The sequence below is a fragment of the Canis lupus genome, chromosome 3, assembly GCF_011100685.1.
Source record: "Canis lupus familiaris isolate Mischka breed German Shepherd chromosome 3, alternate assembly UU_Cfam_GSD_1.0, whole genome shotgun sequence".
NCBI classification, from domain to species: Eukaryota; Metazoa; Chordata; class Mammalia; order Carnivora; family Canidae; genus Canis; species Canis lupus.
In genome coordinates, this window is record NC_049224.1 from 41502062 (window position 1) to 41520324 (window position 18263).

The 18263-nt window shown below is 35.4% G+C and overlaps 1 protein-coding gene and 1 pseudogene across 16 annotated transcripts in view; one reads left to right on the forward strand and one right to left on the reverse strand.

The window, feature by feature from the left end:
- Positions 1 to 18263, reverse strand: part of MEF2A (myocyte enhancer factor 2A) — a 190052-nt gene that overhangs the window by 128927 nt on the left and 42862 nt on the right. The gene's annotated exons all lie outside the window — the stretch shown is intronic.
- Positions 2707 to 3239, forward strand: LOC111095195 (annotated as a pseudogene).

Below are 18263 nucleotides of genomic sequence, written 5' to 3' on the forward strand. Positions count from 1 at the left end.
TATGAGTTTACTTAATACCACTGTACTATATATTTAAAAGTGGTCAAAATGATAAATACTATGTTATGTACACTTTACCACAATTTCAAAAAATACAAATACTAAAAAACAAAAAGCTACATTACACACCTTTAAAACAACTGTAGATTATGATTTTATTAATTTAAGCTAACCATTAACCCATCAGGTCAAACGAGTACTAATTTTTCTATACGATAAAACTAAAATAAGTTTAAGAAATGGAAACATATAAAGCCAACCTCTGAAACTAATACTTATATTTGGTAAACAGGGATGGGCATTTTTCCCACAAAGTAATGTATCTTATCCTTGGGGGAGAGAGAGTACGGGGGGAGGGTGGAATCACACTAAATCCCAAGGCCTGTATCTGTATTCAGGCAACATTAAAGTAGAAAATTAGTTTAAGCTGAACTCTCAGTTAACCAAAATTCTTTCTAGATCATTTTTATAAAATCAGAAACAGATTTAAAAAAAAAAAAAAGACTCCCACTATGGATTCTGCTGTCTTAATTTTAAAAACTCCAGCTGTTTCAGTCATTAGAGCATGTGACTCCTGATCTCAGGTTATGAGTTCAAGCCCCTCTGGGGGTAGAGTTTACTTAATTAAAAAAAAGAGAGAGAAAGAAAGAAATATAAAATCTAACATTCAAATTCATACTAATACTGATCACAGATGTTCAGTCTTTTTAAATCAATTTTGTTTACTGTTTTAAAGAACTTTGTTGCTTAAATAACTAAATATTTTAAGAGCATGGACTTTAAACAGAAGGTGAACTTTACTTTTTAAGGTTAGCTCTTATCAAATAAACATCAACCTTTGAGTTCATCAGAACATCTCATTTTGATGATTCTGGTAAATCTATTTTTTCAAAAACTACTAAAGAATTTGTAATAAAAGTAAAACTATGTCCAATCAATGACTGAACTTTTTAAACAAATAATCAAGTATTTAACAAGAGAAAATCTTTAATTATTCATTACTGCTTTAAAAGAAAGAAACTTAAGAGGCACCTGGGTGGCTCAATCAGTTAAGTGCCAGCTAGCTTCTGATTTCTACTCAGGTCTTGATCTCAGAGTCCTAGGATCATGCCCTCCCTCTATTGAGCTCTGTGCTCAACAGGGAGTCTGCTTGAGGATTCTTTCTCCTCCTCCTTCCCTCTTCCTCTGTCCCTCCCCCTGCTCATGAGTGTTTTCTCTCTCTCTCTCAAATAAATCTTTAAGAGAGAGAGAGAGAGAGAGAGAGAGAGAGAAAAGAGAATTTAATTCAATTTTGGACATATTAAACGAGATCGTCAAAAAACATACAATTGAAAATGTCAAACGGGACGCTAGATATAAGACTCAAACATCAGAGCTGAAAACATGCTTTTGGGAATCTTGGGCATATAGTCCTTATTAATATTGTGGGAAACAACATGCTCACCTAGAGACAAAACATAAAAAATAGCACCAAAGTCCCAAGGAACAAATATTACTGTTGCAAATAAATAGCCCAAAACTATCCTCTAGACATAAGGTTTTGAAACAATGTGGCCAACATTAAAGAAATAATTTAACTTTTTTCAAAAAAAAAAAAATCAGCTTTTCTTGAAAAATGCATTCTGCTTTCAAGAATTTATTCTAGTTTTTTTCTTCTAAAATAAATATTGTTGGGATAAGGAAAAAGTTACTACAAAAGACAAGCAATGGCTGCTTTTAAATTTAAGAAAAAAAATATGAAAAAAAATCATGAACTTTAAAGATCACTGAAATCTTCCTTCTGTTTCAGCATTTTGTGCCATTTCCAATTACTCTTTCTTCACAACTTGCTTGGAATTTCAAAGCACTATGCTTATTACTATTTGAGCAAGAAACCTAGATCTGAGCCACAGACATTTCACTAAATTAGCTGCATAACCTTTGGTACCTGACAACATCTAAAACTAACTTTTTATATTAAGAGGAAAACTAAGATTATACATATTATATGTACCACACAGGGCTAGAATAAAAGAGTACGCAATTGTAAATATTGGAGGGAAAGTGATTCACTATTACTACTAACAAATAGATTTCCAAGCATGATATTAATATTTATGATCAGAAAAAAATGAGTATTTACTATGATGCTGCTATTTCACATATTTATTTCCCTTGAAACATATTCATCTTTTGTACACACAATATAAATCAAAAAAAATTAAAAATATTATCTTGCAATTTATTTCCAATAATTAAGTCAAATTGGTATCTAAGATGATACCTTATAAAAAAAGCAAACTAAAACATGAGATAAAAGTATATTATACATATATCATATATATAGTTTCTATATAGTATAAATTTTTTTCCTTAAGCTTAGTAGATATTCTGATTTCTTCCTTTTTCTATAAATAGTTTATCAATGAAGAAAAGGGGGAAGTGCTGAGTCAATACTATTCCAGGACCCATTTTAATCTACACCTTTTTTTTTTTTTAACCAAACTTTAATCAAGATGCTTGAAAAAAGGGCTCCCTGTGGGTAGCCTGCTTCTCCCTCTGCCTATGTCTCTGCCTCTCTGTGTCTCTCACGAATAAATAAAATCTTTAAAAAAAAAAAAAAAAGATGCTTGAAAAAGAACAGAATCCTATAATTTTCAAATTACCTTAGAAATCATCTTGTATTGCTCCTTCTCTTCCCCAAGAGGCCTGAGGTGACCTCTGAAAATGGTTCGCTCTTCACTTGACCCAGAAAACCCTACAAATTCATGCTAATCAAGAGGTTCAAATCTTCACGGTCACTTTAAGAACACACGTGAAAATGCCCAGCCCATCAAGAGTATGAATACCTGAAAAGCCACCAAGTATCCGAAAGATAGCACTTTGCACACCCAATATGTGTCATTCTGTTACTACAACAGTGGAGTGGGGCTGCACACAGGCCAAAAAAGAGTGTTGAATTTTACTACACATGCTTAAAATTGCAGAGTAGTGCTGAGCTTAAGGGTTTAGATGTAGATTCTCTGGTCATTGAACACATCCAGGTGAACAAAGTCCCCACGATGTGGCATAGAATTTACAGGGTTCATGGTCAGATTAACCCAGATAGGAGCTCTTCCCAGCACACCGAGACAACCCTTACTGAAAATGAGCAGATTGTTCCTAAACCAGAAGACGAGGTTGCGCAGAAGAAAGAGGTATTACAAAAGAAACTGATGAAACAAAAACTTATGGCCCCAGGGCTGGTAAATTCTGCATAAAATGAATGCAAATAAAGGTAAAAACAGAAAAAAAAATTTTAAAGAAATCATCTGGTATTATAATCCCCACCCCTTCAGCAGACACGCTGGAATCCAAGAAGAAAAGTGTACCCTCCAAAGTCTCAGGTGGTTCAAACAGCCAGGACTTTTTCTACTATATAACATGGCCCTTGTTTCTTAACTTTAATCATTCATACACTAACTTCTCAATCTTTCTCCCAAGTACCACTCTTAACACTACTATTTACCTATTTTTTCTTTACATCAGTTCCCATTTTCACTCTAATAAATTATTTGAATATAAAACTTTATTACTGATAGAAAACAGATCTTGCCACAAATGGAAAATTGCCTTAAAATAATGAAAACAGAATTAAATATCAAGTAAAATAGAAGCATTTACATATACTGTTGGTATGTTTATATGGTTTCCATAATTATATGGTAAAAAAAATATATATATATGATATATAATATATATAATAATGGTAACTATAAGTACCATGACTAGATGGTAACTATATATATATAAACCTATGTAATATATAATATATAATAATGGTGATTATAAGTACATTATATGGTAACTTCATATATAAACATATGTAATATATAATACATAATACATATAAAATCATGGTATCAACAAATTAGCTAATTTGTAAAAATGCACACCTGAAAATCTTATCTTCAGTAATAAGAATGAGATGGTAAAAAAAAAATTAGTATTACAGAAGGATTCAGTTCCATTTCATTTAGGAAGACAACTCCAATTTTTAGCTTTAATGTAAATTGGACCAAAGAATCTCATCTCACATGTGTACTTCATCAAAAAAGATCTGGGGAACATTTTCTGAAAGGGTTGGAATATTGAAAATTAATTCCTAATTTAGAGAGACACTTTTGTTCAACAAATTTTTGACTCAAGGGACAATCAAGAGCCTTCTTCCTAAACGTGAAAATATAATTGGCAATTTTCAAATAGTTACGGGAAACAGGTACTATTCCATTCATTTTGCTATCCAGTTTGGGAAAAATACTTTTTTTTTTAAGATTTATTAATTTATTTATTCAGAGAGAGCGAAAGGGAGGCAGAGACACAGGCAGAGAGAGAAGCAGGCTCCATGCAGGGTGCCCGACGTGGGACTCGATCCCAGGTCTCCAGGATCACACCCCGGGCTGCAGGCGGCGCTAAACCGCTGCACCACTGGGGCTGCCCGGGAAAAATACTTTTTTAAAAAAAGTTTTCTATCAGGCCTTTCCTGTATCTTCTAATATCCACATTATGTTCACAGTCAGGTCATCAGGTAAGTTCATAACCACAGGATTCAGACAATGAGTAAATTTTCTATTATGTATTACTTGATTCAATGGAGAAATGGAAGTCTTTCAAGGGCTCTAGTACATAACAGCAAAGCACTTTACATGCATTTATCTTCTTAAATTTTACAGCTTCTTTAGGAGATATAATTATTATTCTCATCATAAACATGAGAAAATGAAAACCCAGGCCCTAAGTATCTTTTCTCCAAGGTCACAGCTGCCAAACAGCAGAGCCAAGATTCAATCCAGGTCTATGTAAACTCCAGAAAATGCTCTAACAGACTCTCCTGCCTTAGTAAGACGATCAGGAATTTAAAAGCCCTGCATCAGTTTTCCCAGAGCAGCTAAGTCTCTGGTGCCAAACACTAGCCTTGACCAGTGGACCCCGAGTCCAGGGCTACCCCAGGTCAAAAGTCTGGCTATGAAAACTCTTCATTTCACTGTTGGCAAAATTATGATGCGGGAGATGGGAGAAGCCAAAGACTACCAACACTAGCAAGACAAAGAAACCCTGCCACCAAACCCATTGCCTAATTCTTCCCTCCTTCCTTCCCTCTCCCATCCTTCATAGCCATGCCAGGGGCATCACAGCAGCCTCTTCCTCCAACTTTGTCCACACTTTGGGACACATCTTCCTTGACCTACTATACCATCCTTGCACAATTTAAAATTCACATATGCTTAAGAAAATATTTTAAAAGTCTTAGCCCATATATTAATATTTACAACCATTTAGAAACATTGTTATTTTTTAACTTTTAGTATTTTTAACTTTTTAAAAATAATTCCAAACTTACTGAGAGTTACAAAACAGCCTTCATTCTCTCCTTCATTCCTCATGGTATGACAGCGCATATGTGCTATAATCCATACATAAGTTTTAGAATGTTATGCTCTGAACCACTTGGGGGTAAGTTGCATATATCACGCCCCGTAACCCTCCATACTTAACAGAAATTCCTAAGAACAAGAATATTTCTTATATGACCAAAGTATAGTTAGTCAAATTCAGGACACACAACACTGATACAATACTTTAAAGTACAAGCCATAAACTAATTTTGCCAATTGTTCTAATAATAGTCTTTAGAGCTATTCCCCCTCCTTCATTACAGAACCTACGCGATCACACATAGTTGTCAGTCTCTTCAGTCTCCTTGAATCTAGGAGAATTTCTGGGCCTTTACCTATCATTACATGACATTTTGAAGAATACAAGGCATTTTTCTATAAAATATTCCTCAATTTAGGTTTGTCTGATGTTCCCACACAATTCCCAGACAAAATATTGCATAAGTGATCTTGTATTCTTCTTACCACACACCCAGAGGCACCTGATGTTCATCTACCTCTTTTCTGATGTTTATTTTGATTATCTGATCAAAATGTCTTCTAATTTCTCTGCTGTATACATCTATTTCCCTCTTGCAAATAACATATCTGTGGGAAAACATGTTAGACCCCTACAAATACCCTACTCCTCAAACGTTTCCCCTGAACTTGGAATGCCTTCATGATTCTTACCTAAACCAATCTATACCACAACAATTATAAAATGATGGTCTTCCAAGTCCACTACTATTTATTTTCAATATTCCTTTTACTCAATGAGCATTAAGCCATTAATCCTTATTAAATATGATGCTCAAATTATTCCTGATTTGGCGAGTGGGACCCCCCTCCCCCACCCTTCCAAACTGGGTCCTAGGTCTTTCAAATATGACTCATCCTTGCTTAGAGCAAGCACTTCCTTACTTTCAGCCCAACAAGATGTTCTAGACTCATCTGGTACTTTTTTTTTTTTTAAGATTTTATTTATTTATTCATGAGAGACACAGAGAGAGAAGGCAGAGACATGGGAAGAGGGAGAAGCAGACTCCATGCAGGGAGCCTGATGTGGGACTCGATCCCGGAACCCTGGGATCACGCCCTGAGCGAAAGGCAGACGCTCAACCGCTGAGCCACTCAGGTGTCCCTCATCTGGTACTTTCCTGAGCCATCCCTAAAATAAGCCATTTATCCAAGTGATTCTGGTTCCCTTCACTGGGGAATAGTATTTAGAAGCCAAGATCTGAGTGGTGGTTGGTGTGCTCATTGCTACTGTAGTGCCATTGTTTTAAGCCATTTCTAGGAAAATATAAACATATGTCCATATTGATACCTCCAATTCCCACAAGGTTCTTCTCTGCCTCTTCTATTCCCTATTTGTTCTTCCCATCCTCTAAGGTAAGAACCTCGGCTTGCAACAATATCGATACATTAATTCATTTGCTTAATCCAAAGTTTCTCTTATAGCACTACTGACAATTTAGAACAAATAATTCTTTGTTGTGGAGGAGGATGGGAATCCTATGTATCATTGCACATTTTGTAGCACAACTTGACTTCTACCCACTTGATGCCAGCAGCGCACCCCTCTAGTCATGAGAATCAAAAATACTTCCAGAAACTGCAAATGTCCCCAAGGGGTCAAAAGCCCCCAGGGAGAGAAGCACAATATATACCAAATAGTTTCAGAATTGCCTCTCTTATCCTGTTACCAAAACAAAAACAAACAAACAAACAAACAAAAATCACTAAAGAAGAGCTCTGTATTTGTTTTTATACTTCTTTTTTTCCCCCCATAGAATAAGCAGATAAAGTTGAGTACTATGTTCAAAAGTTATTTGGATCAATTCTTTTTTCCCCTCTTCAGGATGGTGGTTGCTCCTCTCTATACCACTGGGTTCATTTCCACTTGCATTCAATTTTAGGACTTTTTCCCTGATACTCTTTAATTTTAATAAAATCTTTTGTTCTTATTTTTTTCAATATATAGAACATGAACATGATTCTACAATTCCAAACCATACTAAAATCTAGAATCAGAGAATGTCCACTTTTCCCTACTTCTCTCCCCGTCCTCCCTCTTACAGATAACTAATTCCAACATTTACCGTTTTTCCTATTTCTTTTCTACAAAAATAATTTTTCTTACATACAAGTAATATACTATATTTATTCTTTTACAACTTTGTTTTCACATATATTGTTTTTCATTTAACGGTTCATAGAAATCATCTTTTTCCACTGAATTTTACTATAACATCTATTATTTGTTAAAATAACACTACAAAAGACTCAAAACCAAATGCTTGAATTTTTTTATTTTACAACTCAATATTTAAAAACTCAAGTGTTGAATTTTTTTAAAGATTTATTTATTTATTTTAAAGAGAGTGTGCATGCAGTAGGGAGGGAGAAACTCAAGCGGACTCCACGCCAAGAGGAGCCTGATGCAGGGCTTAATCATGACCCTGAGATCACAACCTGAACTAAAATAAAGAGTCAGAGGCTCAACCAATTGCACCACCCAGTCTCAAGTGTTGAATTTTTTTTAATATTTTATTTATTTATTTATAAGACACACAGAGAGAGAGAGAGAGAGAGAGAGAGAGAGAGAGAGGCAGAGACACAAGCAGAGGGAGAAGCAGGCTCCACGCAGGAAGCCCGACGTGGGACTCAATCCCGGGTCCCCAGGATCACACCCTGGGCTGCAGGCAGCGCCAAACCGCTGCGCCACCGGGGCTGCCCTCAAGTGTTGAATTTTAAAAGGGAAAAGAAGCGTAGAGATTCTAGTCCAAATTATTTTTTTTTAGAAATCTATCTTCAAGAGAACCCTGTAAATAAACATCAGTACAACGTTACATTCAATGACAAACATAAATTGACCCTTGAACAACATAAGAGTTAGGGAAGCCCATCCCCTCCCTCCACCATGCAAACTTTTGTTTCTCTGAACTTTACTGATAGCCTACTACTGACCTGAAGCCTTACCAATAACACAAAGCTAACAGGTATTTTGTACGTTACATGTATTATATACTGTATTCTTACAATTACAATAAGTAAGCTACAGAAAATATATTTACAGAACTATACTGTATTTTTTTTTAAATCCATGTATTAAGTGGACACACACATTTCAAACCTGTTATGTTCAAGGGTCAAACATACATCATTTACAAACAGTGAAGGAAGGAGCAGTGAAGCGTTTACTGGTTTGTTTGATTTCAAGTTTGTTAATATGTTTACTGGGATATAGGGAACATGGTATGAAAAAATTTTGAAAAACCCTAAGGAGTTAGAATGCCTGGACTAGGGCAAAAGGCATTTATTTGTAGGAAAATGAGAAAAGATGATACTGAAGAAGCAAGCAGGAGATATATGGACTTTATTTTAAATGGGATGAGAAGACATCAATAGTTTTATTCTGGTTTTGCTATTAATTGTGTGACCCTGGGAACGTTATTTGACTTCTCTATGCCAAACAAATTAAACCGAGGATAATAACATATGTATCACAAGTGTATTCATAAGAGTAAATGCAGTGATGTTCATAAAATCCTTATTAGAGTGCCAAGCACATATAAAGTGTTCTATAAATGCTACGCAGTATTTCAGGTCTAACATTCCACAACTCTAATTAATATTTATAAAACACTTCTAAAAATGAAATCTATAGTATCATCTGAAGAGTACAATCTCTGCTGAACAAAGATTGACTGTATCTTTGTGAATACTATATAGACAACATAAATCACCACTGAAATGATAGGAAAGTTGAAGGACATCCAAAGAGTTATTAAAGATATCATTATTAAGGAAAAAAATGTAATACTTCACCATCCTGACTTCAACAGACAAATAAGATACCATTTTCTTCTGCACAAAATTTCTTTCACACTTTTAGGGAAACAATATGCTGCAAAGAGTTTTAAAAAATCCTACGTCAGGGGATCCCTGGGTGGCTCAGTGGTTTGGTGCCTGCCTTCAGCCCAGGGCATGATCCTGGAGTCCCGGGATTGAGTCCCACATCGGGCTCCCTGCATGGAGCCTGCTTCTCCCTCTGCCTGTGTCTCTGCCTCTCTCTCTCTCTCTCTCTCTCTCTGTCTCTCATGAATAAATAAAATCTTTAAAAAAAAAATCCTACGTCAATTTTTCCAAATCCTCTCAAATCAAGTGTGATAGCTCTATAATGAACCTCTCTGCTGTCTTTCTCACAGTAATCATGGTAAATGTTTTACAACTCAAGGGATGGATATGTCCTCTCCACATAGAAAGAATGCAATAACAATTTCATAGTTGCCCAGAGGCATCATTTCTTTGCCATTTCAAAAGCCTATGTTGGTTAGTTAAAAACAAAATTAATTATAAATATATACTGAAGCTACAAAGTACAATAAAAAAAATCAAAAGAAAAAAAAAATCAAAAGAAATTTGTCAATAATTAGAGCCAAGAAAATAAGCATTATCATTTTCCAGTGACATCTAACCAGAAATATGGAGGAAAATTTCCCATCATTGATTGCATTAACAAAAAATCACCTATAAGGGTGGTGACATGACATTCATCTGCATTAAACACTTTTTTCCTAAACCTTCATTTTACTTTAAAATGCTTCATGTCCAATAGTTAAAAATAGACATGGATACCAATCTCTGTTACACGTAAGTAAACTGCAGCCAGAGACAACAGGAAGCCTACCCAAAATCCCAAAGTTGGTCAGGAATAGAAGTGGGACTGATAAAGGCATCACAATATAATATTTTAGGCAACATTTATACAAGCAAGGATCTCATTTTCAATAATATTCTCAGAGACAAGGACAATTCCCAAAAGGTAAAAACTTTGCATATTTTCAAGACAATCAGATTTCCAGACAGAGAGACACACAAGATCATAAGGAAAATAATTACTCAAATTCAGTGAAATTTGCCCTGTTTATCTGATAAGGTATACTGACTACCATTAGAGAGAAATGTATTTTCAGAACAGCCAAAGGTAAGGAATAAAACTTCAAGTGTTAACGATATTTATTTAGTTAATATGTGAAAAACAATAAACGTATCAAAGCACAAATAGGAAATACATACATCCCCATAAGAATATTCTAGCTCCATATAGCATTCCAGGTTATGTCCCATAAGAATATTCTAGCTCCATATAGCGTTCCAGGTTATGATCAGGTTATGTTTTCTATAGACACAGAATGTAAAACAATCAGGGAACAAAAAGCTTTACCCCGCATTGCTTTATTAACAAGTCTGTGGCCATTATAAACAGAAGGAAGATGACTCTGAGTCTAGCCTTTCATTCTTAAATGGAATCAAGACAACAATTTATTCTTTACAGAGTAGAAAGATTATTTTACATAATTAACAAATGCACCCCAAGAAATTCTGGTATATTTCCATTGTACTTCTATCATCAGTGAGTCTTTTCAATTTCAACTAATTTCACTGCATACCCCCAGAGAATTAAGATAAAATTTAAATCCAAATCCTACCTAAAACAGTATTATGGACTTAAGAAAATGTACACTTAACATTAATTGCCAATGAGAGCAATTTATCAATAGTGTTTTTGAAAATCTCAATTTTATAAAAGAAAGGATTTTAAAGTCTAGCTACAAAAAAAAAAAAATCACTTTATACAACTTCAGCTAAGAATCTTAAAATGCCTCAAGTTAACATTGCTCCTGGGGCACCTGGGTGGCTCAGTCAGTTAAGTGTTTGACTCTTGATTTTGGCTCACGTCATGATCTCAAGACCTGCATCAGCTCCACACTGATCATGGAGTCTGCTTAAAATTCTCTCTCCCTCTGCTGCACAACACCCCAACATACAGTCACGTGCAAACATGTACACACTCTTAAAAAAAAAAAAAAATAACATTGCTCCTACACTAACAAAAAGACTCCTATAACCTACAGAAGTAAAACTTTTCTTAAGTGTGTCAAAACCGTAAGGTTGCAGGGCAACCACGTGAATGGAATTCCAAAGGATGACAAAACTCTCCCAGCATACAGTACACATGAATTAATTCACCTGTGGCAGAACAGGAGACAAATAGGCTGCTACCACAAAAGCTGGTAAGAAACTAGTTCTTTTTTTTTTTTTTTAAGACTTTATTTATTTATTCATGACAGACAGAGAGAGAGAGAGGCAGAGACACAGAAAGGAGAAGCAGGCTCACGCAGGGAGCCCAACGCAGGACTTGATGCTGGGTCTCCAGGACCACACTCCAGGCCAAAGGCAGCGCTAAACCACTGGGCCACTGGGGCTGCCCAAAACTAGTTCATATTTAAAAGCATTCATAAAGGCTGAGTGGCTAGACAGTTTAGAATCTCTGGAAAACCCAAAGGGAATGTGTTCTTTTCCATGGACCTGTTTTACATGCTCACAAGAAAGACTGGAGAGACAGTGCAAAAAGATACAAGAGAGGCCCTCTTGGTGACACACAAACAAAATTTTCTCCACTTTTTAAACATCAAGAGTTGTTTACTAGATACAGGACTGTAGGCTACAATCAGGTAAAATTATCTTACCTCTAGTTTTCAAATCTATAAAATGGTAATAATACATTTTACATAGGGTTTTATGAGAATTTGTCAAAATAAAGTAACTGTTCAGCAGTTGGCACATATCAAGTGCTTTAAAAACTATTATTACTCAACTGAATCCAACTCCAAGTACTCATTCGGTCATAAAATTAATAGCAACACATGCTTAGCTGCCAGCTATGGAATATCTAAAAAGCAAAGGAGCCAAAAATGAGGAGTTGAGAAGCACACAAAAGATCAATATCAAATTCTGCTAATTTTATAAAATATTTAGAGAAATTCATCAGATATTATAAACCTGTAAGAAACTTACATTTAGAATAAAAGGAAGTGCTATTTAGGAGGAACCTGTAGTTGTCTTTTATGAAAGGAAAAATCACTTCTTAATTTTCCCTGAAAGTTCATTATTAAAATACATTGGATTTTCATCACTAGTTATTTACTCTTTTTAACCCCTTTTCATATTATACCACAGACATGGACTGGATTTAATGACAAGATTCTTTATCATCTGAGGGGCTTCTGATTACAGACAGAAGTACTTGTCAGTCTCTCTGCTTTACTTAATGATCATTTCCCTTGATATATATGTTAACTTAAAATTAAACATCATTAGGGGCACCTGGGTGGCTCAGTGGTTGAGCATCTGCCTTTGGCTCAGGTCCTGATCTCAGGGTCCTGAGACTCAGTCCCGCATCGATTCCCTATAGGGAGCCTGCTTCTCCCTCTGCCTGTATCTCTGCCTCTCTTGGTGTCTCTCATGAACAAACACAAATCTTTTAAAAAAAAAAAAAAAAAAAAGAAGAAGAAGAAAAAAAGGCAGCCCCGGTGGCTTAGCAGTTTGGCGCCGCCTTCAGCCCAGGGCATGATCCTGGGGACCCAGGATTGAGTCCCACATCGTGCTCCCTGCCTGGAGCCTGCTTCTCCCTCTGCCTGTGTCTCTGCCTCTCTCTCCTTCTGTGTCTCTCATGAATAAATAATTAAAATCTTTAAAAAAAAATTAAACATCATTAGATACTTAGGAGACAATTCAAATTCCTTTAGTTTCAACAACGAAAATAAAAGATGAAGCAAAAAATAAGCTAGAACAATCCAGAGCAAAGAAGTCTAGGACTAATTATTGCTTTTTTCAACCCACAGGTATAAACACAATCTAGGTCAATCATATATTGCTAATGGACTATGCTACTGGGAAGGACAACTAAATAAATTTAGAATAAAACAGTAAAACACAAAAGTGACAGAGAAAAGACAGAAGAGGGACCCAAGTTAACCAACCATGGAACCAACCTAACTTTGAATTTCTTATTAGACAAGGTGGTAAAATTCTTACTGTTTGGGTAGCTTTTCTGGTACTTGCAAAGAAAGCGTCGTACCCAATACATACATGCAAACAGTTTAAGAGTTAGTTACAATCTGTTCCCAAAGAATAAATTAGAGATCATTTTTAAATGTTTCAGGTAGGTCATTTTCATAACAGATCATAAATATTCTTTCCTTGATTTATCACTTCATTTTATGACTTTTGTTCTAGACATTAAAAAAGACAAATGTTTGTAAGATGACCAAAACCTTTGGAATCCAAGTCAAAATAACAGATGATACAGAGAAGGCTAGAAATAGAAAACATAGAATACAAAATGCTTTATAAATAAATATAGACAAAGTACATATATAATCTTAAAAATCAGAGTTTCCTATATAATTCTAAAGAAAGCTATTTCTGATACCCTAAAGGCACCCCAGATATTTCTTTACAAGAAATAATGATGTGTGAACTGAGCCCTTAATTAAAAACTGCTAAACAACAGCAGTGTTGGGAAGACAGAAGCCAGCATTCAAAAATGAGCAATCAATTCTTGTAATATACACAGATCATAATTCATATCCAAAATAAAAGGCAAATTAACAAATGACTGTGACAAAGACGAAGTAGGAAAAAGTGGAACAGTAAGCTTGGTGATTTAGTTACTCACTGCTTCCTAAAATTCAAAAGTGCCTTGTAAGACTGCTTCAAAATACTCTCACATCCAACCAAACTAATCAAACTTCAATTATCTGTTTCAGAAAGGTTCTCCTGGCATAATGAGATTTCTTTTTTTTTTTTTTTTTTTTTTTTTTCATAATGAGATTTCTTTTCGTCATTGTAATAAGAATCCTATGGCCACAGTTCTCACTAGTGTATCCACTGACCAAAAGAAACTTGATTACTTTAAAAGCATTCAGTACCTAAGACATTCCGTATCAACTAATAGCACAGAAGTAAAAGTAGCTGATAGATTTTTGGTTGGTTTTTTTTTGTTTGTTTGTTTTTGTTTTTAAAGAATGTGCCTCTCCGACTAAGGCTTTCTGCAAAGGGCTTAATGAAAAAAAGAAAAAAGAGTACTTACTCGCAAAGTCAGATCATGAAAAAGGAGCTAGACTTACTAAGCTTGTCTTTTGCTGATTTTTAGTAGGTAGTAACAAGTACTGGCAAGGTAAAAGTCTTGAAATCTCCACTGACTACATGGCCTACAAAATCAAAGCTGTTAAAAGATTTGGTTTGAACTCACATCTCCAGTCATAGCATGGTACTCTACTTCCAAAAACAGCTACTGCCACCTCTAGCCTAGGCTTTGCAATAACCTAACTGGTCTCAGCAGGCATTCTTATTCCTCTCCAATCCAAGTTCCCCATTCTCACTACAGTGATTTTAAAATGCAAATGTCACTACTGTTCTTAAAGTCCAAAAACCCTTACATGGCCTAGAGAAGAACCCTGTCTAATCTTGCCCCCCACCCCCGTTCTCATTCCTTGCCTTCTACTACCTGTAAGTTTCTGGACATAGGCTTTTCTGTAGTTACAAAGCTGCTATATGCTTTCTGCTGCAGGGCCTTCGCATATACTACCTACCAGCTTGCTCTCTCTTGCTAGGTCTCATCCCAAGCACTTCCCCTTACTGTGAGTTCCACAGATCCATTATGTCTCAGTATTAGCATTATTTCATCCAAAATGTTCCCTAACATCCAAACTATATCAAGACCTTTTAATACACTTTCAGAGCACATTATACTTGTTTTATGACATTTTCCACAACTGTAATTAATTACTTGTACAATTATTCATTTTTCTCCAACCAAACTGTAAGCTCAATGAGGGAGAAGATCAAGTATGTTGTATTTGCCCCCATAACTCCAGCAGCTACCAAAGTGCCTAGTCCAAAACAGATGTTCAATAAACAGCCATACAGTTAATAAATTAATGCAATAAATCGACATATAGAAAGATTTCAGACCCCAGGCTATGAAAACTCTTTAAGAGACAATCTTTTGAAAGTAGTCAGTTGTTCTTCATTGAACTGCAAAAGGAAAGGTAACATACCCACTTACCCAATGTACCTACAGCTATGTTAGACATTAACGTATGCTATATTCATTTAAAAGCCATGATAATCCTATGGGGAAGCTAGGATTTGCTTCATTTGGGAGCCAAACTGGCATGTACTCTTCCAAAGTCACAGAAGGAGACACAGTCAAAATTTTGGCTCTAATGTCATGTATAGTATAATAATACCGCATCCCTACTGTAACTATGCAGGTAGTGGCTAAAGAAAGGTTATCAAAACTATGGGACATAGTAGATGGATATGATCCATCATTAAATAAGCTGAATTACAAAATCTTTGAGGAGCCATACAGCTTCAACATCGTGAGTCTATGCTACTTTTCAGTGAATTTCGGCCAAACTTTGCATGGTTGCACAAGAGAAACTAGAGGTGTGGAAAAAAAACGACATTGCATCGTATCCTCTCCCAGTTCAAACAACAGAGAGCAATCTACCTGCCGTTACAATGGGCCACAAGCAGTTCTCAGCTAACTTAAAGTGTTCTGACCCCCTAAAAGATTTCCATCTCTCAAGCCCTCATATTTCATATAGTGATGATGATACCCTTCCCGGTCTACCAGAAATAGATTTTCAATATTTGCAAAGGAACTGCAGCTTTTATCTACTTCCCACTACTCCTCCTGCCTCAAGGTAACCTAAATAAATAAATAAGATTCCTCCCACCTCAGTGCTTGGGAGAATTAAAAGAATCACAATTTCTGGATGACCAACATACAGGGCTGGTAGAGAGGAATGGTAGGTGGGTATAGTTAGAATGAGATTCCCTCAGTTGCTACTGCTACTTACTATTTATGCACAAAACAATAATAACTGTATATTTTAATAGATCAATAAAACTCATTGACTTAAGGTAATAGTTCTCAATTTAAATGAATACTAGATTCAGGGATCCCTGGGTGGCGCAGCGGTTTGGCGCCTGCCTTTGGCCCAGGGCGCAATCCTGGAGACCCAGGATCGAATCCCACATCGGGCTTCCGGTGCATGGAGCCTGCTTCTCCCTCTGTCTGTGTCTCTGCCTCTCTCTCTTTCTCTCTCTGTGACTATCATAAATAAATAAACATTAAAAAAAAAAAAAAAAAAAAAAAAAGAAAATACTAGATTCAACTAGAGAGCTGAAACATATTTTGCATGCATGAACTTACCCTAACTCCACAATATAACTATCAAATCATAATTAAGACTAATGCCCAACCAAGAGTAACTTTTAAAAGCTCCACAGATTATGATACACATATCTAGTCAGAGAAACTGCTTTATTATATAACAACACAAAACTCCTAATTCATTCAAACACTAATTGGCTATGTGTGAGAATGAAGTGACAAAATCACATAAATGAAAAAAGTACTAACTGTATATAGCTACACGTTGCACTTAACATATATGTTTATGCTCATTTTCATTAAGAAATACCTTCTCTCCCATTTCTTTGAATTACATGACTTTCTTAATCTTCTTTTTCCCACATCTGATAAAAAAAGGATATTAGAAGAGTTTTATATTCTTCATATTTCTTCAATGAGGAGGAAAAAAGAGTATAAAAAGCAGGGAGAACATACATACCGGTTTAACTGGGACAGCCAGTTTTATGTGTATTGTGCTGGAGTAATTAAGTGACATCCCTCACTCTCAAAAACATCCTTGTTTGATAATAAATTAGATCAGAAGTAGGCCACTTTTTTTTTCATTTCTATGTGATTTTTTTAAAATTTAGGTATAATTCACATATGTCATAAATCTCATCTTTTTAAAGTATACCATACAGGGTTTGTTTGTCTTACTATATTCACAAAGTTGTACAAACACCCCCACTATATAATTCTAGAATATTTTTGTCATCCCCTAAAGAAACTCAATGCCCATTAGCAAATCATTCCCCATTCCTCCCTCTCCGCAACGCCTGGCAATAGCTTTACGTCTCTATGGATTTGCCTATTTGAGATATTTCAAACAAGTGGAATCATACAATATGCAGCATTTTGTAACTTCTTTCACTCAGCATAATGTTTTCAAAGTTCATCTGTGTTAAGTATTATCAGTACCTCGCTGCTTTTTTGGCTGAACAATACTGTATTTTATGGATATACCATGTTTCATTTATCCATTCAACAAGCTGAGGGAAATCTGGTTGTTTCCACTCTATTCTGAATAATGTTATGAAAGTATGTGTTTGTTTGTGTGTGTGTGTGTGTGTGTGTGTGGACATGTCATCACTTTTCTTGGATATACAGCTAGGAGCAGAACTAATGGACCATATGGTAACTCTGTAATTGAATCTGTTTGCAATCTTAATAATATTAAGTCTTCTAATCCATAAATACAGTAATCTCCTGTCTTTGCATTTATTTAGGTCTTCTTTAACTACTTTCAAGGGTGATTTATAGTTTTTAGTATATAGGTATTGTACTTTTGTTAAATTTACTCCCAAATATTTTATTCTTTTGACATTGTTAAAATAGAACTGTTTAATTTCATTTACAGATTTCACTGATAACCTTCTACATTATTCTTAACTTCAAGAACTTTCAATTGTATAAGAAAAAGCAATTAGAAAAGTTAACTGCATTTAAGTATAAGTACCATGGGACGCTTGGGTGGCTAAGCAGTTAAGCGTCTGCCTTCAGCTCAGGGCATGATCCTAGAGTCCCAGGCGTGAGTCCCACATCAGGCTCCCTGCATGGAGCCTGCTTCTCCCTCTGCCTGTCTCTGCCTCCCTCTCTCTGTGTCTCTCATGAATAAATGAGTAAAATCTTAAAAAAAAAAAAAAAGTATAAGTGTGATCTACTAAATAATTGTGATCTACTAAAACAGGAAGAAAAAATGACCTAAACAAGCAAAAAACTCCACTAGCTACCCACTTTGCTAAAAGAGCTTTTTGAAAAATCAGAATCAAGCAATATCAAATAATTTTAATCCTAATGTCAGTACTGGC